This window comes from Pyrus communis, chromosome 10 (genome assembly GCF_963583255.1).
Source record: "Pyrus communis chromosome 10, drPyrComm1.1, whole genome shotgun sequence".
Taxonomy (NCBI): Eukaryota; Viridiplantae; Streptophyta; class Magnoliopsida; order Rosales; family Rosaceae; genus Pyrus; species Pyrus communis.
Genome location: NC_084812.1, coordinates 3988586 through 4013055, shown reverse-complemented (window position 1 = coordinate 4013055; position 24470 = coordinate 3988586). Strand labels below are relative to the sequence as shown.

Sequence of the window (24470 nt, the reverse complement as noted above, 5' to 3'; positions counted from 1 at the left end):
ACAATATATTGATAGAGTCACTAAAAGGTTCAACATGGAGAAGTCTTCTAGTGGAGAGTTACCTATTGGAAAAGGAGAAAAAATGAGCAATGAACAAAGTCCAAAGAATGAACTGGAGAAGGAGAGCATGAAGAACAAGCCTTATGCATCCTTGGTAGGGAACTTAATGTATGCTCAAGTTTGTACCAGACTTGACTTAACATTTGCCGTGAATGTACTAGAAAGATTTCAATCAAATCCTGGCATAGCTCATTGGACTGCAGCTAAGAAAGTTATGAGATACTTAAAGAGAACAAGAGATGTCATGTTGACCTACAATCATGTTGACAACTTACAATTGGTAGCTTACACTAACTCAGACTTGGTTGGGTGTGTGGATGACAGAAAGTCAACCAATGAATACATTTTCATGCTAGCTGGATGAGCTATTTCTTGGAAGAGTGCTAAACAAAGTTCAATTGCATCTTCAACAATGGAAGTTGAATTCAATGGGTGTTACTCAGCCACTAAACAAGCTATCTGGATCAGAAACATGGTGAAGGATGTGAAATCCTGTCTCCGGAATTTCATTCTTTAATTACATATCCCTTTTTTAAGAATTTCTTTTTTCTTTTTTAAGAATTTCTTATTTACATTATTTTTTAATTTTATTTTAATTCCAGTAATTTTAGAATTGAATCGTATAGTTACAAGGTATGATTTTTCGTATTTAATCTTTTAAAATCCGTAGACCTTTCGAGGTCACAATTAATGTCTTCGAATAGAGCTCGATCCCACTTTTTTTGTTTGAGGGGCATTTTTGTTCACTTTCTTTTTGTGAAGCCCATGACCCCAAATTGAGCCTGCGTGCTTTATATATAAACTGTAAAGGGCATTTTTTGAATCACTTAGCGCTACACGCGACTTACTCATTTTATTTCGGGCACTACACACCGCTAAAGATCTTTTATGTATGTCCAAAGTCAAAACCACATGTTTGTCAAGCATCTCATTTTTGAATTAAGTGATCAATTTTATTACATAAAATATGAAACAATCTTGTTGCATTGTGAGAAGGTTTGAACTAAATGAATAATATTATACTATGCTAGAAGAAACCCGTGAATATTCCACATAATAGTGAGATATTAATTAAAAAAAAAAACTGTTTTTATAATGAAATTACCCCTACATTATTTTATGCATTATTTTGGGCTATTTTTGAACTTTTTTGTTTGAGGGGTATTTTTATTCTATTTTTTTGTGAATCCCATTCCCAAACAGGGCCTGTGCGCTTTATATATAAAAGAAGATAATATTATTGATTCCAAGTTTTTTTATTCATCTTGGAAATATTGAAATAAAAGAGAAAAAATAGGTAAACTGCCATTTGATCCCTTAATTATTGTTCCAATTGAAATCGACCTTTTAAACTATTTTTTTGATAAATTATCCTCCTGAACAATTTGAAATAAAAAAATAACCCCTTACTTTTAGATTTGATCGTGAGTTGAATTGATAGTCTGCAACTAAATCGTCTGTGGCGAACACAAATCAACGACGGCTCCGGAGGTTCTGCGATGGAATGCGGCGCCATTTTTGTGCTGCTCGACCACACCGGTTGCTGGGTTTCTCTTACTCCATCAAAGAGGGCGGATGAAGGTCTCCATACAACCCACCTAACATATTGACGACCACCCAGTTTCTACCTCTGCGGATAAAGAGATCTGAAAACCTAGAGGGAATTGAAGCTTACGGATTGATGTGAATTTGGGTGGGTTTGATAGGGATTCGGTGGAAAATAAGAAAAGGGATTTTGGAGGAAATCGGTGAAATCAGGTTCTGGGTTGGGGGTGAGGAGAGAGGGAGAGTGCAACAGAGAGCAGACGGAGGGCTTAGCTAGTCCCATGATTTTTGGGACTCTTGCTAAGAACCTCTAAGGAAGCCTCTAATGTAGACCTGGTTTGGTAATGAGGTCTTCTGAAAAAAGTTAGTATAAAAAAAAGCTGGGAGTTGTTTTTGTGTTTGGTAAACATTCAGTTTCAGCTTTTTTTCACAGTTTTGGGTGAAAAAAAGCCAAAAACAAGAAGCTGCAAAACCCAGCTTTGAAAAATCGGTTTTTTTTCACATCTGTTTTACATAAAAGTTTACCAAACACTATAATACTGTTTTTTTTTTTCAAAAGTATTTTTACAAAAAAGTTTACCAAACGGTCTGCTGCTTTATTTCACAGCCGCTTATTCTCACAGCACAGCAGAATCAGCTTTTTTTTCAAAACACAGCAATACCAAACCAGCCTGTAGGCTAGTCTGGGCTAATGTCATTAACATTAGTCCTAGGTGATAACAACGTTGGACTAGACTAATAGTTAGTCCAGTCTAGTTCAATGAAATTTGATGAGGGCAAACAAACGTCCCATACAAAATGCCAACATATAATTATAATTTCATGGATTTGATTAGGACAAAACATATAACCTGCCCAGGTTCCAGCCTCCTCTGATGAATTCTCATCCTTTGATCTTCTTCTTTGATTCTCCTCATTTCTATCCACATTATGATACAAGTGATCACACAAGCACAAGGATTACAATGCTAGAAAACCAAATCCACCACATGCTTAAGTTCAAAGAAACTAAATTATTCGAACTTTTAAAACGATTAATTTTCAATAACTTTTAAAGCGATTCATTTTCAATCTCTCATGTTAATTATGTTGGAGAACAATTCAGAAATAAATAAAAATAACAAAAATAATAGAAATTTCTAATACTTTATCAACTAAAAAATATTTGCTATACGGAATGAAATTACAGAAACAAATACAAGAATTAAAATGGTACTAACTTGATTACAACAAATAGAGGCTAGTGTAAAAGTTATGTCATTCGAACAGTATTTTTGTCTCTCTTGTGCTTGTGATTCTGCAACGTCTGCTCAACCAGGATACAACTATCTAATTCTATAACCCGCATTAGATTATAGAATTCTAGCGAATTGCTTTGTGTATTTACTCTATTGACTGTTTGTACGGAAGAGAAGGAAGAAGAAAATATGATTTTTGATGGAACTGAAGACTCTAGTTATATAGGCTCTTTCATACCTCTTCAAATACCTTTTGGATGTATCTGAAGCTATACAATTCTTTCCAAAGAGTTGCGTCTAATAGTCAAAACGTTTTTGATTAAAAACTTAATTCAAAATTAAAGGAGACTAAAGTAATATAAGGACCTCAAGTTCCCTTGTCTTGATTAATTAGTATTAATTAATATTAATATTATGATATATAATCATCAAACCTAATCCACACACAAATAGTGGCTCAAACCTCAATCCTCATTCCTCATTCCAAATGGTCCAACACCTAACCATTAATAAAGGAGACTAAAGTAATATAAGGACCTCAAGTTGCCTTGAGTTTCCCGATGTGGGACTTAAAGGAGCTCAAAACTCCAACAAATTATACATTTTCCCTTCACCGTATGAAAATCGGATTGCTTTAGTTGAAATATAGGTAAATGCAAGATATCTAATCAAGATTTTTCAGCACTGTAATAACTAATAAGTTACCAGAAGTTCAGCTGAAAACTTCAATACGTCTTCAACATTTTGTGGTAGTGAAAAATTCATCTTTCATTGATGGATACTTGGATTCTCTTTGCAACCGCCTCGCGAATCCATCATATTTGTACCACTGGAAATATGCAGGCACCAGAGCTCTCGAAGGGAACGTACCTATCTTCACATTTTGCTACTGATGCGCATACATTGGGACCTGAATCTCCTCGAATGAGCCTATCTTCCAACTTTGCTTCTGATGTACATACGTTTGCACTAGCTGAAGCTCCTTGAACGTCGGTCATTTGAGAATTTGCCGAAGAAACTTCTGCTCGACTCTCCTCTATACCTTGAATGCCACCACAATGTCACTTTCCACGGGGCATATCAGAAGGTTCGTGCCTATCCTTACCAAGAATCTGGTCTGATACTTGAACCGTTTCAAATGTTGATGGTCTAACGAAATCTTTGGGAAAATTACCTTTCTTTATGTCAACTACTTGGTGTACATCTAATTGTTTGAATTTATTCTGTATTCCAGTGGGATGTGAATATGTAATTGCATCCGAAGATCTAAGTAAACGAATTGGGTAAATTACACAAAACTACTTCAATTATTGGGCAAATCACAGTTTTATACTTCATCTTTAAAACATTTCAATGTCATACCTTATATTCGAATTTGTTGCAATATCATACATTCCGTTAGTTTGTTTGCCAATTCCGCTGTTAAATGTTGACGTGGCTTGAGACATGGCCTACTCCCTATTAAAAAATAATTAAATATTTAAAAACTAAAAATATTTAATATTTAATAATTTTTTTTAAATGAGAGACCCACCTCTACAAACCCATCACCCATTCTTCCCCATCCACCATGTCCCCCCCAACCTTCCTTCACCACCAAAACTAGAACCCCACCGCTGCCCTCTCTACCTCCATCTCTACCTCCCTCCTATGGTGCTCCTTCCCCTCCCCCTCCCCCTCCCCCACTTCCTCCTCCTCCTCCACCACATTCCCCTCTAATCACTACCGCTACACCCTCACTGTCCTCAAGGGCGAGATTGCCCATGTCAAAATCCCAGAATTTTCAAAGACCGTGATTTTGAGGTACTCGGAGGAGGAAGACGGAGATCGCGAGAGAGAGTACAAGCTCGAGTTGTCAGAGCTCTTGCCAGGGCTCTCGATGCCGTTGATTTCGGCAGCGATTTTGGCATCAAAGGGGTTGAAGGTCACATTGATGTAAGAAGGTAGGTTGATGTACGTGGAGTTGTTGGGGGCCGAGCTAGGGTTTCGAAGATCGCGATACGATGAGGGTGCGAAAATGGGATCGGTGTTGGCTGGCGTTATTGCGATGGTGGTGGCGGAGGCGGCGAAGGAGACGATCTGCGAAAAGGATAGCGACGATGAGAGGGGGTGGGCTTTGTTAGAGCCCTAGTTCTCAAAGCCCATCATCTCGTTCCTTCACCAAAACAAAATTGATAAGAGAAGAAGTAAAAAGTTGGAGGAGGAAGTAATTAGTCTAGGATTTAAGGGGCATTTAAGGGTTTTTGGGGAGTTGCAGAAGTGGGAAGACTTGATTGGAATTTGGCAGAGGTGGCTGAGTGGAAAAGGCGATTGAGTGGGGAGGATGAGGGTGAGGGAGAGTCACAATGGGGTTTTGGTTTTGGTGGCGAAGGAAGGTTGTGGGTTGGGGAGGGGGGGTAGGGGAGGGGGGACACGGGTAGATGGGGAAGAATGGGGGATTGGTTTGTAGGAGTAGGTCCCCCATTTAAAAAAATTATTAAATGATTTTATTTTTTTAGTTTTTAATATTTAATTAATTTTTCAACATTTAATTAATTTTTTAATAGGAAGTAGGACTCGCCTCAAGCCACGTTAAAATTTAACAGAAAAGTTAACGGAGGTCTAACATTGCAACAAATTTATAAGTTTAGGTATGATATTTTAATGTTTAAAATATAAGATATGAAACTGTGATTGGCCAAATAATTGAGGTAAATTTTTATAATTTACCCAAATGAATTTGCTCATCCTTTTTTTTTTTTCACAAGATGTTGGACCAATATTCAAGTCCTCTAACTGAAAAGGATTCACTATCGCTTTTGATATTGACTGTGCAATTTCTGTACTTATCACATTCTTGTGTTCTTCTAAGGGTTGGTTTGGTATTGCTGTGATTTGAAAAAAAAAAAACTGTTTTTGTTGTGCTATGAGAATAAGTAGCCGTGAAATAAAGCAGCAGAATGTTTGGTAAACTTTTTTGTAAAAATACTTATGAAAAACAAAGCAGTATGATAGTGTTTGGTAAACTTTTATGTAAAACAATTGTGACTGTGTGAAATGACCAAAAAAGGTATAATACTAGATGTGCCATTAATTTAATTTTCTTAACAAATAAAGATGAATTACTAAATATATTTTCTTTTTGAAAGAAAATATTTATAAACTTTATCTTAAATATTAATTAGTATGACAAACTACTTCAATTGAAATATTTTAGACTGAATAGCTAGGATTCATTAGTACAATATTGTTAATATACTTGAAAGTAGTCTAATTAGATGCATTCATCAAACTTGCCGCTATTCTATTAATTTCTTAATGCTTCTATCTCATGTGATCCTTCAACTTGATAATTTTGGTATTTTTCATCATCATCATCACTACTATCGCTCTCTTGAGCGTCTGCAATATGCCCGATTGATCAATTTCTTTGCTGGGAAGAATCGCAACTCTGCCCTTGCTTATGAACGTATAAGGATCACTATATGTTGGATGCGAATATCAGTCTAACCTTCATTTCTCATCCCAAAGAGAAATCAATATTCGCCAAAGTTGAGAAGAAAAATATATTGGATAGAGGAGGGTCGGTTTGCTAGGAATAATACCAAAAATCAATACAGTAATATTAATATTTCTAGTTGGATATATTAGTTCAAGAGAAACACGGATCAATAAAGGAGTACAAAATGGTAAATGGAAAATCAGGGAATCTATCAATTCTTTCACTCTTGGTAAACGGCATATATAATTTGGGGAATACGCAGGGCCGGTCTAGAGATTTTTGAGGCCCGGGGCGACGTCAAAAAATGTGCCCTCACTTTATATAAGAAAATTATTTGTTTTCACACGTAAGACATCGATAAAATTATACTTAGGAAAAAACTTTAAACTTAATAATTTAGAAACTAGGAAAAACTAATTTATTTTGTATCGTGAGAAGGAACAAAAAAACTCTGGGTTTACAAGTAGATAGATATGAGTTTTGTTTTCCATCTGAACTTTTAAAGTGTTTTTGTATAAATCATGATGTGTTTTTTCTTATTTACTAACCTTGTCAATATGGGACTAAAAAAATAATGATATTTTTTAGTCTTTAATTGATATGTATAAGTAATAAATTGGTACTAAATTAAACTTTTTGATGACACGTTATATGAGTTGCAAATTTGGTCAACGCACTACTCTTTGTGGAAGATTAGGAACAAATGTTTAAAAATAACAACCCACATAGCTAATAGCTATTAATTAAAAATAAACTAACAACCAAACAACAATTCGTAAAAATTAAAAAGAATAAACATGCACTTAGCATTTTACTTAGGACCTCGTTAATTTTAAACAACAAAAACCATTGATTCTAATTAAACTTCTTGATCAGTTAGCCAAATTTTATATATTTATACTCTTATGAAACGAAATTTGTAAAAATTGAAAAACAAATAAGCACAAATTGTGTTTTGAGCCCAAGACCTCCTCATTAATTTCAAATGACAAAACCACCAATTCTAGTTAAACTTCTTTGTCATTGAACCAAATTTTATAAATTTATACTCTTATGAAAACATATACAAATATATCATCCTAATAATTTTGGTGCCCCTAATTATTTTGGGCCCCGGACAGTCGTCCTGCCCACACTGGGCTTGGGCCGACCCTGGGAATACATTTAGAGGCACTTGTTCCGTACCTACTAGCTACACCAGAAGTGAACAAAAACACTGCAATTACCAAAGGGCTTGTAAGATGTCTACCATAAAACTCATATCAAAATATTCATCAGAGAAGACCAACAAATTCAAGCTTATTGGATGATTCTAACATTTCCTAAATTGCAGATATCAACACATAACCCGAACCCGATATACATCTTTACTAAAAACATACAATTTCATTTTTCATTCACCTTTTTATCCTTCTACAAAACTCTGCAACAAAACACAAGGTACCTGAACTGCATCACTTATATTCTCCCCCTCTCACTTTTATTAACATGCAAAACTCAACTCATCATTACTTCATCACTAACAGCAGAAGGCTAACCTCTGAGGCACAAAGTTCAAATTTGCACAAATCAGCAGGGGAATCTTCAACTTGGGAATTTTCTCAAGTGGATGGATGAGGGTTTCAACCTTGTATCAGAAAAGAAGCGATACACTCAAATCCAATACCAATCGTAACAATTCCAAATTTTGCACCACTTTTTCCCCAACCAAGCACAACAAAAACACAAATAACTCTTTAATCCAAATCAAGATTCAGGGAACATACATGCATTATCACTTCTCACGCTTAACATGCATCAAGATTAAGTCAAGGAGAATGAATAGAGAAGTAATCAAATTTTCTTACTTCTCTCTCAATTTTTCTTGTTTCCTCCACAAACCCTAATTTTTTCCCCAATTGTTTCCTTCATCACCAATTTTTGTTCCCGACACCCATACACTCATCCCTTCGCTCTTCCCACCCCTCTTTCACTCACTCTCCCAATCCCCAAATTTAAAAATCCAAACAAAATAAATAATGAAATTTTATACAAGAGAAGCTTACCAGAGGAAGGTGGGAAGGTGACACCGAGAGAAAGAGGGAAGGCGATGCCGAGAGAAGGAGGGAAGGCGACAGCGGTGTCTGTGGCGTTGAGACTGGCGGAGAGAGAGGAAAAAGAGTAGGAGGAAGAGGTGCAGTGGCAGGCAACAGAGGAAGAGCGCGTGCGAGAGAGAGTTTGAAAATGTTCTTCGAGATGGCGTGCGAGAGAGAGGAGGGCAATGTTGGCAAATTGAAAATTTCATTAATAAATTTACTGTAGCTCCGTGTTTTTCACAATGAGCTGCTTTCTGAAGTTGCTTTTTGCAGCTTCCCATTTTTAGCTTTTTTCTATCTAAAATTTTGAAATAAGGCCGGTTTGGAGTGTTTACCAAACACCAAAAACTTTCTTAACTTTTTTTTATACCCACTTTTTTTAGAATCACCTCAATACCAAACCAGGGCATAAGTTCTACCTTTCCACAAGAGCTCTTATGCTGGACTGAGAACACGTATATGCATCGTTATCCTGCGGTCGAAGCAAACATTATGCATCATTATTATGGAAAAACTAGTTCTATCAACTTTTTTTTTTTTGTTGAGAAAATAGTTCTGTCAACTTGAAAAAGCATATAATCATCTCTCTTGTATAGCAACATGCCAGACATACCTCAGATGAACCGCTTTCAAAGGCGCTTATCATTTTCTTTACGCTGCTAGGAATTTTCTTCATCGGACCCTGCTTCTCGAGGTTTCGAAGCCTATCTTCCTGAAGATTAGACGATTTGTTGCACCAACAGTCGATTGTGAGCCGCTTAATACAGTAATACTATTAAGGGTAATTCTCAATTTACTATTATAAAGTATCGTGATTTTCAAACTTTCATACAGCAAGTTTTTTTCATTACAATCTCATACCTAAAGATACATTTTTCTTCCAAATTCATACTTCCGTTAAGTTGACTGTTAATAACTCCGTTAAGATGTAACGTGGCTTCCACGTGACCCTGCATTAAGCTGTTGCAGTGGCCCCACATAAACATTAAAATTAAAAATTAAATCCCCTACCGATAAATTTCAAACCCAGAAGAGGAAAATATCAAGAAACCCATTACAACCCCAAATTCATCCCTTGCAGATCCTCGTCATGGCTTTATCCTTTGGGCTCAACGAGAAGGCCTCGCCGGTGAAAGATGGTGGCAAAAAGGCGTATGTATTGAAATCAGAGCTTTTTGAGGTCTGATCTCGGGTCTTTTTCTCCTGCAGATTGGCGGTGGTGTGGCGTCAGCGAAAAGTCCCAGCAAGAACAAGTTGCTGGATTGGTTGATTCCAGAAAAAGGAAATACAGAAATGGTACAAATCCCACTCGACCATTCGAAAGCTGCCCTCGGTGCTGCAACCACTAGGCCATTCGCTGCACCGGTAAAGACTGATTTAGAAAACGAAAGGAAAGCGTCGAAAAATACATGAATCCCACATCCAAAAATTGAAAAATTAAGATCTTTGACTGAAAGGAATGACATAGACTCATATTATGATAATGGGGAAACTATTGAAATTCATAGTCATAAAACATCTGCATATATAAAAATAATTGTGATACGAAAATCTTACCTTCTATTAGTCTATATTAAAGAAGAAGACTTGCTGGAGCGTACCATCATCTAGACACCTCTCAGAAGTCTGAATTCCCCTTTCCTGGACGATCAAATTTGTTCAGGTGGCCTGCTTCACGAGGTGGTTGCGGATGGAGATTTCGTAGATGGAGTTGTTGGCGGAGGAACTTCAGGTTCGTGTCCAGTTGAGGAGGTAGTGGAAACGTCGCCGTTGAGTAAGCTCCTGAACATAGACTTCACAAACGAAAGGTCCGAGGTGATAACATATTTGTAGAAATCATTAGAACATGTTGAGTAAGCTTCTGAAGTGTTGTTCAATAATTCAAGACCCAGAAGCCATATGGTTCATAACATAAATTGCATATACAACTGCTGGCCAGAAATATTTGGGAGTAGATGCATCAATCAGCAAAACACATGCTATCTCCAGAATATGACGATTCTTTCTTTCCATCACTCCATTTTATTGTGGGGTATGTGCATGGACAGGTAGTTTCATGAACAATCCCACGATCTTGTAGAAACCTGAATAACTCAGAATTTATGTACTCTTCACCATTGTCAGAACACAAAACTTTAAAGAGGAATATTGAGTTTTTACTATCTGATGAAACAGACGAAACACATCACAAACCTCACTTTTATTTTTAAACAAATACAACCATGTTGACATACAGGTGCAATCAATCACAAAAGTAAAAAACCACTTAATTCACATCAGAGTGTACTAGCACAAAAAGAGAAGACCCTCTATTCATACTTGAAGGAAATGAAGCACGGTGACTTTGCTAAAATACATACTTCACACTTCAATTATGAGTCTTCAATATCATTGAACAAATCAGGTAACATATATTTCAAATAACTAAATGATGCATATGCCCCAAACGACAATGCAACAACAATACATTAGGTAGATTACTATTACACTACGCACAAACTAAATTAGCTCTTTCAGGAACCACGTCATTCATATAATACAACCTCTCTCTCTCTCTTAGCGCCATATATATTGATCTCCTTTGTATGAATATCCTGAAGCAAGCAAAATGAAAGATATATTAATACAACACAATCCAATTGTTCAGTAACTTGTGGTACAAACAATAATTGATGGGACAATGACGAAATCAATAAACAATTATACAAGGGGGCAAAGGATGTAAGACACACTGATCCCGCTTCAACATGTTTTGACTCATGCATGGATTTTGTATTAGGAGACAATATTGCCTGATAGGCTTTTTAATTCAAAATGTTTTGATGCTGTTGACACAGCAGCACCACAATTACCAAAACGTTCACTCAACTGCACAGCAGCAAAACCACACGGCAAAGAAACAAAAAGAGAAGCACACGCAATCCAAGGCGGCGGCGGCGGCGGCGGCGGCGGCAATTCAGGCAGCAGACAAGACAATAATAAAGGGCTGTCTGTACAGCCAAGTGTCACGCCGCAACAGCCCAGACAGAAAACGGTGGACTACAAAATTGGGCAAATTTTCACCGACAGCAAGACAAAAAATTTCCTTTCCAAGGCTGCAGAACACCGATAGTGTTTAAGTACTCACTGGGGAGCACCTAAGTTGCTGACCATTTTGGGTGGCTCACTAAAATTTTAGGGTTAAATTCTGTTTACTATTCTCATTCTTGGTTTTCAACATTTAGCATATCAAGTTGTTTTTGTCCTAGTCATATTTAAAGTGTAAATTAAGACAATCTCATATATCCGTTAGTTAAACTGTTAATTCTCCCGTTAAGTGATGATGTGGCGCTTATGTGGACAATGATTAGACGCCACGTCTCATTAAGCGGTCCACGTGGAATTTTTTTCCCTTTTTTTCTTTCTTCTTCTTTCTTTCTTCTCGGTTGACGTGGAATTTTTTTCTCCTCTGCACATCTATCCTTCCCCTCCCTCTTCGACTCCACCCACTGAACCCATCCTCTTCCCCCATCGGTTCGTCCACTGCCCTCGGATCTGGTGTTGGGGCTGGCCGCGGCCCTCTTCTACCTGCAGTCGTGCGGTGCGGCGTCGGTGCAGATGTCGAATCGGCAGGCCAAGTGCGACTCGGTTTTCCGTCGGATCATGGCGGTGGCGTCGGGGCTGTGCGTGGTTCTGGGCGCCGTCAAGGGTTAGGGCTCGAGCCGCGGCCAGGTCAGTCTGGCCCTCTAGCGCTGTCTCAACGGCTCGCTCCCAGATCTCGTCCATCAAATTCATATCTCGTCCATTTTCATTTTTCCAGTCTCACTTTTTTTTCTTTAGAACAAATCTATCACTTTCTCGGGAAAATCTCTTTCTTTCACTCACTTTCTCAATACCCAGATCAGTTTTTTTTTTTTTGTACTTCCTGCTGAATCTTGAAGAAACCCAGTTCCAAAATTGTGAAATTTAGCTGCCCTTTTGTTGGTTTTTGTGTTTTTTAGATGATTTTGATTACTGGGTTGTGCTAATCACATGGGGTTTAGTGTAAAGATTTGATCTTTGGTGGTTGTTTTGTGATGATTTTAGTTGTGGAAGAACGAAAATGGGGAGGAAAACTGAAACCCTAGATTTATCCCCAAATCATAGATTCGAAGAAAGAAGAAAAAGATAAAAAAGAAGAAGAATAAATAAAAATTCCACGTCAATCGAGAAGAAAGAAAGAAGAAGAAAAAAAAAAAGAAAAAAAGTGAAAAAAAAATTTCACGTGGACCCGACACGTGACGTTCAGTCATTATCCGTACGTCATCACTTAACCGGAGAATTAACAGTTTGACTAATGAATATATGAAACTATCCTAAAATTTACACTTTAGATATAACTTTGGGACGAAAAAAACTTGATGTACTAAATGTTGAAAACCATAAAACATAAGGTAGTAAACAGAGTTTAACCCAAAATTTTGATACCTATAATATGAGATTTTAACCAAACACTGTCCTATCTCGCTAACCTAACATCCACACTTCCTATCAATCTACAAGCACACGCCTCCTTCTTCCCTTTCCAAACTGCCATTGCAGATCCAAATCATCCAATTGCTGACCCCACCGACCCAACCCCATCATTCACCTCCTTATATCTTATGCCTTCCTCGTCGACCCAACTATGAACTAACCCACCCCCATTTCTCGCCTCCCTTCTCCTTCCTCTGTAACACCCATATCAAACCAGAATTTGACCGATAAATCGCTTAATCAACCATACTAGAACCCACTCGTAGCCGTTAAAGAGGACTAGGGTGAGGTCGTTGTCAAAGAGAGGGTTGGCCGTGGACTCGCCGGAGAAGGTGACGGATGTGGTCGATAGAGGATGGATTTGTCATCGATTTGGTATGAATGGTCTGATTCCGGGTTTAAGAAGAATTTCAACGAAGGATGTTTGGTTGGTGGACCGTGGAGAAGATGGTGGACGGTGCAGGTGACGGGTGGGAGTGGACGCTGGCTGGACAATTTTGGCGAGAGAGAAGGACGTCTTGTTAGAAGAATAAGGGTGGGTTTGGTGGCGAGAGAGAAGGATCTTTGGGTACTGTCTGGGTAGTACTCATTTTACTCACCAAGCTATGTGGTCCAACAGGAATACAACATCTGTCATTTTAAATTCTCTCCCACGAGAGTTGTTTCAAATTCTCTCCCACGAAAGACCCAGCACATAAGCTGGTACATCATGTGTCAATATATGCTGGGATATATATGTTAAAACATTAATAACTTAAAAAATAAAATTTCTCACCACTTACATCAAAACACGTTGTGTACCACTCGTGTTTCCATCACAATAAAAAAAATTTCCACTCCCACACCCCTGCTATCTTGGTAACCAAACAGCCTCAAATAACCAAGCATTCATCTTTTTTTCTTGTTCCTTTCTTTCCATGGCCGATCTACCATGACAGACCACCTAAACCAAAATAATAATCTTCTTCCCATGGCAGATGTAAACCAAAATGATAAAATTCAAGAAGTGGGAATTCCAGACAGAAAAAAAAAAACGAGTTTATTAGTTGCACTAAGCTTTCTCTGTCGATCCCACACACAAGCACTCCTCGAATCGTCGACTCCACCCAGCAGTGAATGCTACCGTCTTTTGTGGTGGTGAGGATGACGAGTTAGGGCTTCTCGCTTGGTGGTGAACAAGGACTCGACGCCGGCTTTGCGAGTGAGGTCGAGACCGTCGCGGGTGCGAGGTTGTTGAATCCTAGAATATGGAGCTTGCAGGATAATGGCAGAGCCTAAGAGACCGCGATGGCCGGTTATGAGATCGTCAACAATTTGTTCGAGCGGAAAGAAGACGAAGTGGCGAACTAGATTTAAGTTTGGTAATACTTGAAAGGGTGAGGTTGTGTTTGGTTACAAGGATAGAAAAAGAGTGGGGAGATGACATATGTTATATTTTTATTGGACCATATAGATTGGTATGTAAAATGGGTACCGTGTCAGTACTCAAATATTGCCCTGTTAAAAGAGTTCAAAGATGGACAGGTGTCTTTATCTAGATGGGCCACGTAAAACAGTCAGTACATTGAGTCCTGCTTAGGACAGCAACCTAAAAGAAAACTGTGCACCGACATCAGCAGACAAACTAAAGAAGACATGCAGACAGCAATTCCTGACAGCAGCCACTACATACTGGGGGCATATTGTCTAACCTTCTTGTTTGGATGATCTTTCCTTCTTTTTCTATTTGTGTTGTCACGATCAAGATACGTTAACATTTTATATTTATATTATTTTTTATTTTATTATCTTTATAAAAAAATCAATACAAAATGTTAACGTGGTTTAACTGTGATTGCACAAAATAAAAGGAAATGGAAAAGGCACCACAATCTGCCTCCCTACCAACTACACTGCAAATATGCTGCAATTTACCCAAAGTACGATTGCAAAAAATACAGCAATTGTACACGATTTACTATTTAAAATTCGGATCGGAATCAAGCTCTTGATGCTAAGAAGTACACTAAAAGTACTTTCTTACTTTATTGATTTTTTTTAATTTACAATATATGCACATGCCTTATTCTACAAGAAAAGTAATTATTAACACTCAAATCAACAAGCAATACCAACTCAAAACACACACAAAACAAAAGCAATACCAACTCAAAGCACACACACCAACTCAAATCTACTAATTTACAATATATGCACATGCCTTATTCTACAAGAAAAGTAATTATTAATCTACTAATTATTTTTCCCAGCCAGTTGTCTCTTAGCTTTTTTTGCATGGCGGCGCCAGGCTGCTTGTATGGAAGAAACTGCAAAATACTCCACCTGAGAGTGAGGAAGTTCCTTTCTAAAGTGCCACCATAACTCAGCGACTATAGACTTCAAGTGGTTTGCCGCAATTGAAAATGCTTCAACTTTTGATTGGGACACAAGGGTTGCAGTGCTGATAGGCAACTCAGAAAATGAGGCAAATTTGAATGCCCAAATTACAAGTTCTTCTCCATAGAAATCATTTTTCTCAAGGCATTTGCAAACACTTGTTGCACCATTACTAGTTGTGTAGGTCAAAGCAGTGCCTCGCCGGATGAACAGCATCTTCCGCAACGGTTCACCCTCTCGAATAATATACGCATCCTCAGCATAAATCACAGGCTTTAGATGCTCAGATATTGCTTTCAACACTTGTTCATCAATACTTCGAAGAAATGGAACCTACGTACCAACGTTTCATTAGATAACAATTAATTATGCAAGACGAATATTATCTTTAATTAGTGATTGTTACAATAAAAAATTTCTCAATACGTACTTTCTTTAGTGAATTCATGCGGAAACGGCGCATAATATGTATTTGTTCTATTAAGACTTGATATGTCGTTTTCATCTTCTGTCTCAATATGCGTTGCTCGGCTATTTTTTGGAACCCCTGCATATGTTTAATAAATCTATAAAGCGATTTCATGATGAGTTCATTAAATCCAGAAACATTATACGTACGTGCATGAATATACAAAAAATTTGCATGGAGGAGCTTTAAGCTTAATTAATGACAACATTTTTGCTGAAAAGAGTACTGATCACGGGACAAACCTGCACCCTCGAATTGAGATACACTAAAAATAGTGCCAAGCCACTTATAGAGATCACAACTGAAAAGAAAATTTCGGGCGCGTAGAAACTGGTCTGAAGGTTTGAACCAAAAGAACTGCAAAAAGAATGAAACGGAGAGCAATATATTAATTATTGATTACATTCTTTTAGAAAGCTGACATAAATTTTAATGGAATTTAACTGCAAGGACCACATTGATGAGAGGGTTAATAGATAAAAGACGAGTTTACATCATAAATATTTCTAGGTGACCATACATGAAAAATCATATAAATGCAAACCTTAGATTTCGCAAACCCCACCAAAAACATTGCAAGATTTTTCTTGGAAGATCTCCTGATGTTTTCATGTTAGATTGGAGAGCAGAGAGATATATACCATAATCGAAAGGCAACGATGTCATATTTTTCGGAAGTTCTACAGCGCATGATAGATTTGCACCCATTCTGATATCATCATTGATGCGCGGTCTGTGCATATCCTTGGCGCGCTCAGAATAATTACAATAGAAGGAATCATTACCGAAGTGTACACATGGATCCGTAAAGCTGAAGGACAAACAAGACCATATAGTTAATAATCAATTTTATTTTAAAAGTATTGAAAAAAGATAAAAGATAATGAAATGAAAAGCACCACAGCCCTCAAATAAGATGGTCTTTAGGTCATCTCCAATTTTTGGGTTAAAATCTAAAATTTAGGTTTTAAACTAACCTAATCATTCTCTAATGGTTGGGCCTAAAATAAGTTTTGGGTAAAACTTAAAATTTGGACAAATTTAACCCAGAATATAAGCCAAGTTAAAAAGCTGGCCCACCAACATTTAGGTTTTTTTTTATTTTTTTATTTTTTATTATAAATAAACGACATTATCTACACCAAGGGGGTGGGGGCGGACTTAGCCTCACAATGAGCTAGCAATAATGTGGTTCAAATTCACCTTTGACGAGAATCGAACCTAAGACCTGTCATTTATAAGTGAAGAGGAATACCACTAAACCGTAGTACTAAGTGGCACCAAAATTTAGGTTTTAACTAACACAATCATTCTCCAATGGTTGGGTCTAAATTAAGTTTTGGGTTAAAACCTAAAATTTGGGCAATTTTGAATTTTTAAATACATTAAATCAAATTGCTTAGATCGAATATTATCAAATCTAACGGTAAAATAAACATCAAACTGCCCAAAATTCAACCCAACAGTTAAAATAATTAAAAAATATTTAAATCGAAATTTACCCAAAAACTCTATAAATACATGTTTCATGGGGTCGGTTTTAGTGAATTTTCAATTTTCTCTTGGAATCTAAATATTTTTATGTTAAAATGTTCATAAAAATAAATTATGATAATTTACAGAAATTTTATTTTGAAAAAAAGTTACCAAATAAAAAAATTTAGCCTAAACTCATTTTTTAATAATCTCAGACTAAAATTTTAACCCAAAACCATTTCAGCAAAAAAAAAAAATAATGTTTATGAGTTAAAACTTAAATTTTCTGAGTTAAAAATTTTAGGTTTTTTTTTTTTTTTTTTTTGAGTTGAGCGGTAGTGGTAGTAAGTTAGATATTAGATTAGTCACCGACAAGTTCGAACCCACGCCGTCATTTAAGGGCATAATACATTCCACCACTAGAGATGGTCTTAAAGAAGAAGTAAACATGCTCTTACTCCTATTCAGTATTCTCAAATGTTTTCCCTTTGTTTATTCAAAACCATATGAGAAATTGTACCTAATATTAGGAGTACTCAAGAACTAACCAGTTAATATGTTAATACTAACTACTTGATTAAGCCCACTACACAACGTCATCTCATTATCCAACTGGCACATATTTTAGGTCAATTCAAAAATCAAGCTTAATAAAGTTATCCAAATAGGGCATCGTTTCACTATTTGCATTGTTATTGTGAAAGTTTTCATTCTTTGGATGTTGATTTTAAAAATTGTTGGTTAAGATTATGAGATGATGTTGCTGGTTACTAACCGGTTAATGATTGAGCATGATTATACCTATTGTTGGAAAATAGAGTCTCACATCAAAGACTTAACAAGATAATTTACAGTTTATATGTGGAAGGTTCAATGCTAATAGCACAGACGCCTTTAGTGGAAAGGGAGATTATATTCACATACTCCAATTACTTCCCCCATACCCTTTTAATTTTTTTAATACTTTTATATCAAGTGTTAGTGGTGTGCAGAAAATATTAAAAATTAAAAGAGTGTTTGGGAAGTAATTTGGAGTGTGTGTGGATATAATCTCTCTAGTGGAAAAACCCCACACCTAGTGATATGATGTTACATTGAGAACAATATTAGTAAATATGTTATTGATGGACCGTACTAGTTTTAAAAAGTTTATCATATATACACTCATATACCTCAACGATGAGGTTACAACAAAATTTAGATTTTTCTCCCCAGATATCGGAAATCAGATTTGAACTTACATGAGAAGCAATGATGAACGGAAGTAAGTCTAACATAGCTTTAAGCACTTTTCTTGTTCCAGTCTCTACGTTAGCAAGCCGATAAAGCCATTCGTAGTAGTTATAAGCCCTCATTGTATATTGGAATGGAAGTAGGTAAATAAGCGCAAAATAATCCAAGTATGTATAAATTCCAATGATCAATATTGCCTGGAGACATGTCAACCAACAGTTAGATTGGGTTATCGGCTAACCAATGTTATTAAATCATTAATTTACATAATAATCTATCAAATGTGCGTCAAATTTTAAGCATGTATCAAAATAATTAATTGTACGAGGAGGTTGAGTTTCGTCCTGACCCACAGGGCAAACCCTACCTAACTACCATGAGTAAGTAGCAAAATGACAAATTTTATAGGAATGTACGTAAAAATATATATAGCATCATGGTTTATAATGGGGTAATTAGCGTGTTGAAGTAGGACAAGAATTATGTTATTCTACATGCAATAAATTTAATGGAGGAAGCGATGTTTAATGAAGAAAAATGATTGGAGAATTGGTTATTCTATTTGTTGATGTCATATCCCAAAAATGGATGTTTTGGATTTTTCAAGTTGTTTGGATTAACGCAATTTGTTTGGCATGTCAACTTTTTGGCCCAAAATTTAGGCGAATTATGTCATTTACCATGTTTAATTCAGATATTATTATTTAAGTACAATTTTGATATTTCTTTGTGTTTTTTTTCCTTTTCTACTTAGATTCTTAGGGTTTCTAGGGTTAAGAACATTATGACGAGGGGTTGGAATTTCTACTTAGATTCTTAGGGTTTCCAGGATTAAGAACATTATGACGAGGGGTTGGAAAAGCTTATTCGAACAAGAAGTTCGAGGTAGCTGCGGTGAATTGTATTTTTTGGATTTTCGGTGTCTGATAGAGAACAACATGACGACTATAACTCGCCGCTTTGTTGTGGTATAAGATGGATTTTGGCGTTTTAATAGCGTTTGAAGTGTTAAAAACGGCTTTTAAGGGTGTTTTCAAAACTTTTGTAATTTTCTAGTTTTATTTCCTTTTGCAAAGAATAAACAACTTCAGGGGTTGTATTTTCAACATCTTATCATATTATTAATCAAAATTCTAGAGTTTTTCTCAATTCTCAAGTGTTCCATAAACTTTTTTAAGGGTGACCATTCGTGATCCTTTTTATTTATAACTTCCGTTGTGTCACATTATAAATAGGTCATCTTAGCCTTAGATTTGTAATCAATTCAACTTTAGAGTTTTCTTTATTTTCTGGAAGATTTCGGATTGCTGATGGACTTCATCTTATTTGCTAGTGAATTCTAGCGTGGGGATTTTGTTCGATTTCCCTTGACATATCCCGCTACATCATGTGTAATCACGATATATATACACACACACAGACACACACACATGTCAAATAAAATCTAGTTATCACGCATGCATGCAGTTAAATGTGAAATTTAATTACTTGCAATAAATCACCTTCCCATAAGGTCTACCTGTAGAAGGGGAAAAGCAACCCAAATGCGAAGTAGAATGGCTAAGAACCCAACTGGTTTCTTGTGGATGAAATTACGAAGCGTTGACAAATGATGATCATCAATAGTTTTTGTGGGGGAGGCCCCTGCAAAAGACTTGGCACTAAGTTCGGTGCGAAATCTCTTAAAAAAAACAACCATGTCCATATAATAAAAGAGATCCCCGAATGATCGTAAAGCGATATATATCCACGCCAACTTTAGGTTCCAAAAATAGCAAGTCTCTTTCTCGACGATGACCGGAATATAGCAGATCAAGGGATCAACGAAGAGAGAAAATGCAGATGATACTATAAAGATAACATTCCAGGTTGGAAAGAATATTTTTGGTTGATGACGTTGTGGCTCAATTGTTGGCCATTCTGCAGTAGTTCTACTTCTGTGTCCTTCATCTTCCTTAGAAGCTTCCCCCTCTGAAGTATTCCTATGACCTAGATCACTGTACAAGACAATAAACATATTATTCAACATTTTCCCCCATTAAAAAAAAAAATTATATATATATACAGTGTTCTAAATATCCCCGCCTAGCATCGCAGGTGCTAGGCAGCTGACCACTACCTCAATTAATTTCTAGGCATTAAACAATTAAGAAAGGGCGCCTAGACCTGCCTAGGGCCCCGACTAGCTCGCTTAGACCTACCTAGCCACTCGTCTAGGTCGCGACTCTCACTTGGACAGAAAATAGTATCCAAAGGGATCCCTATTTTTACCCAAAAAAAAAAAAAAAAAAAAAAAAAAAAAGGACTAGTTGTGGGGCTCATTATACATCGAACTTCAAAGATCCGAACAGTCTATTTTTTAAGTCTTCATTCATAGATCATCCTTACAAAAAATCAATTCAATTCAAAACCATTTACTCATTTGATTGTTATGATGAAACTTCAGTGTTTTTTAGAACATAGTGTTCGTCAATTTCTTGGACTCAATTAGATGCTCCAAATATTTCCAATTTAGCTAATATTTTGTAAGGATGATCTATATAGTGCAACTTGAAAAACAGATAGTTCGAATCGTTGAAGTTCGATGTGGAGTGGACTCTACAAGTAGTCCCTATTTTTTCAAAAAAAAAAAAAAAAATGAGTATCTCTTTTGATAAAGGGCTTGTGTGTGTATATATATGAGCAAGGCCGTTTAGAAAAGGGATTTTTTATTTATTTATAAAAATAATAGGTATTAATTGTGGGGCCCACACCACATCGAACTTCAACAATCTAAACCATCAATTTTTCAGGTTCTACCTAATAGATCATCTTTGCAAAATATTAGCCAAATAGAAAAAGCTCGAGATGTCTAATTGAGTTCAAAGAAATTGACGAACATTATGTTTTAAGAAACATTCAAATTTCATTGTGATAATTAAATAAGCAAATAGTTATGGATTGAATTGATTTTTCGCAAGAAATTTCTATAAATGAAGACATAATAAATAGACGGTTTCGAATCGTTGAATTTCGATTTGCAGAACAAACCCACTTAAGGTGAAATCCTATCAGAATTGAGTTACAATGCGATGACGAAGATTTCTCAATGTTTCCTACTCGCATGCGATATGCGCCTGCAAAACGTGCTTACAATTGGCCGAGTTGTTTTCCAATTCAAAGTAGGATCATGAGATCTATAGAGTCGATAAGTACTAGTTTGATAGGCTTGTTGGAATTGATCCGCTACGGGAATACAATATACGCAATAGAAGCACCTAAAGGTACCCGTAAATTTTTTAATGAATGAATCGTATGGGTTGTATTGAGATGCCTGCCTTACCAATTCGCATTAAGGACCATACCATATCGATATATACGTTCAGAAAAAACTTATTTATCGCACCTTTACTTCCATGTCCCTATAATTAGAATATATCCCCTATAGGACGAGCCATAGGAACCTATGAAGCCAAAGTCGGGCTATGAATCATTACTTCCTTACTTTGGATTTCTTTGTTGTTTAAAGTTCTTTTAGTTAATATAAGCTCTATTAGAGTAAGATTAGCCAGCTTTGGTTTGGTATATAGGATTGGAATGGAAAGGATAAGTAATTGTTTTAAAGTGTGTTGAAAGAAGAGATGGAAAAATTGTGATCAAATTGGAGTTAGAAGACGAAATACTCAAGAACAAAAGTTATCCATTCCAATCCTTCTCAAAGTAAGAGGATTAGGAGAGAGAAGTTTTATTCATGTCTAATTTTCTTCTAATCCTCTCAAATGAAAAATTATTATCATATTCATTCCAATTCAATCTTCTATATCAACGTTCTCCTTAATCTGATTAGAATCGGATGGAAGTGACCATCTATCTGACCTTCTTCAATCACAAGCTTATAATCATATAAACCCTTATTCCCCGAGCACAAAGGGTCAACGGGAGATTTTGGGAGCAAATCTCGAAGGGATGAAATGATTTGAGGTATCAAACGGTTCAGATTTCCCTAAATCCTGTTCAACAGTGATGGAGTCCTCAGTCCGAACTCTAGGCAAACTCCTCCATGAATCAGATCATATATATGCCAAATATACGAATAACAGTAACCCTCCCCTCCCTTCTCATTTAACAATATTCTTCTTTCAACTTATAATAATAATTATGTCATTTCTCATAATTAAAGAAAAAGAAAGAAAACAAGAAATGATCTAAAAGTTACAGAAACAAACGAACCTTATGGTTATAGTGGAGTGCGCCATAACTCAAGTTCAAATGACACTATATCCCCTGCTAACGCAATTTAGAAGCTACCTAGCTTGTTAAAATCTTGGCCGGAAAATTTCAAGAACACTGGTGAGTCACAAAAACACATCCAAAATTTACGAAATTCACAACCTAGACTAACTTTAGCGTGTAGAATCCGAATATCACCTTGGTTTGGCTCGGCTCGAATTTCCAAGTTTCGAACCCGCGGGTTGCTCGAAACTGAGCCTAGGGATGCTGGTGGCTCGAATGGTGGCTTCAAAATAATCCAAATCGGCGAGGTTTGGTTGGAAAATCAGCGGGTTCTCTCTTCAACTCGCCGGAGTTCTGCAATAGACTGCTCCTCTTTTGATCTGTGTTAAAACGCGCCATTTTCAAACACGAAATTTAAACTAATCAAAGAGATGCAACGATTTAAGGTGATTAAAAGATTACCTTAGCCGGGAAAACGACGAAAAACTCGTCGGAAAGTTCGAGTGCGACTGAGTTCGTGGTTCTCGGTTTTTGGGTCCGAGTTTGGGAACACGGAAGACACGGCTGTGTTGGGTAAGGGTTTGAGGAGTAGATTGCGATGGTCGTGGTTTTGGAGGCTCAATTGGTCGGATGCGGTTTTGTCTCTGCGTTGCAGAGAGAAAAGAGAGCGGGAGTGAGAGAGAGGAACGGGAGGGGGATAGAGAGAAAGAGAGTAGAAGTGAGTTTTCCACTAAAGAAAGATTCCTTAAATAAAGAAAATGTCCCAACCAAAAGACAAATGGGATATTCTACGTCAGAAAGCTGAGAGCATCTTAGAGGATTTTTTAGTGTGACCGTCACAAGAGTGGTACATCATATGCAATTATATAAATGATAAGATATATGTGTTAAAATGTTAATAACATAAAAATTAAATTTCTCACCACTTACATAAAAACACGTGATGTACTACACGTGTTCCTATTACAACTAAAAATTTTTCTATTGCTAAAGGAGATGTCTAAAGAGACTATTTATTTAAATTCTATTTTATAAATTATTTAATGTTATTAATTGTATAATTATTTAAAAATTGATTAACGTACTTATTTTTTTATTAATGATAAATCATATAATTTACAAATATGATACCAACAAAATGATATTCCTACCTTTACTCTTTTCAAAAACAGGAACCAATAGTTGCAGTTCACGGAAGCAAGTCCTCTCCAGAGCCTCCGAGACAGGATTTGGATCCGGATTTCACGTGCGTACTCCGAACGGTTACAATCCATTAAGAAATATTATTTGTAATATATGTTTATAATATATTTACCTAAAATAGTCTAGATCAAATACCATACTATATGCAATATATATTGTCATAGTTTTTAATGAAAAAATTAACCCCCACCATGTGAATGTTGCAGAGCAGCAGTGAGGGCGCTCGATACAGTGGCAGGCTGGGCCCCAGCGCACATTCTGCCTGCCCTCTTATATTTTCTTTTTTTTTTTTTTTTTAATTTTTACCGTTGCACATGCTGCCTATTTATCTTTTTTTTTTTTTTTTAATTTTAAGAAATTCTCACTTTATTACGTTAAAATCTAACTTTTATATCTAAAATGTTTTTTGTTCCACTTTTCTTACTAAAAGTTTGATTTTTGTGCCACTTTCATACTTCTATTAGCGTTTTGCGATGGGGATAGATTTCTGGGGTTCATGACCGGCTTTGCCCTTGGCATAGAAACCCAATTCTTCTTTCCCCTTCTTTACTTCAATGTTATTTGAACTTTTTCAATGGCGGATCAAATCGATCACAACCCACAACAAA

General features: G+C 36.4%; 1 protein-coding gene and 1 pseudogene across 8 annotated transcripts in view; one reads left to right on the top strand and one right to left on the bottom strand.

Annotated features, from left to right (window-relative positions):
* LOC137747328 (putative disease resistance protein RGA3) overlaps positions 1–24470 on the top strand; it is a 93485-nt gene that overhangs the window by 28702 nt on the left and 40313 nt on the right. The gene's annotated exons all lie outside the window — the stretch shown is intronic.
* On the bottom strand, positions 15130–23351 carry LOC137747332 (cyclic nucleotide-gated ion channel 1-like; annotated as a pseudogene).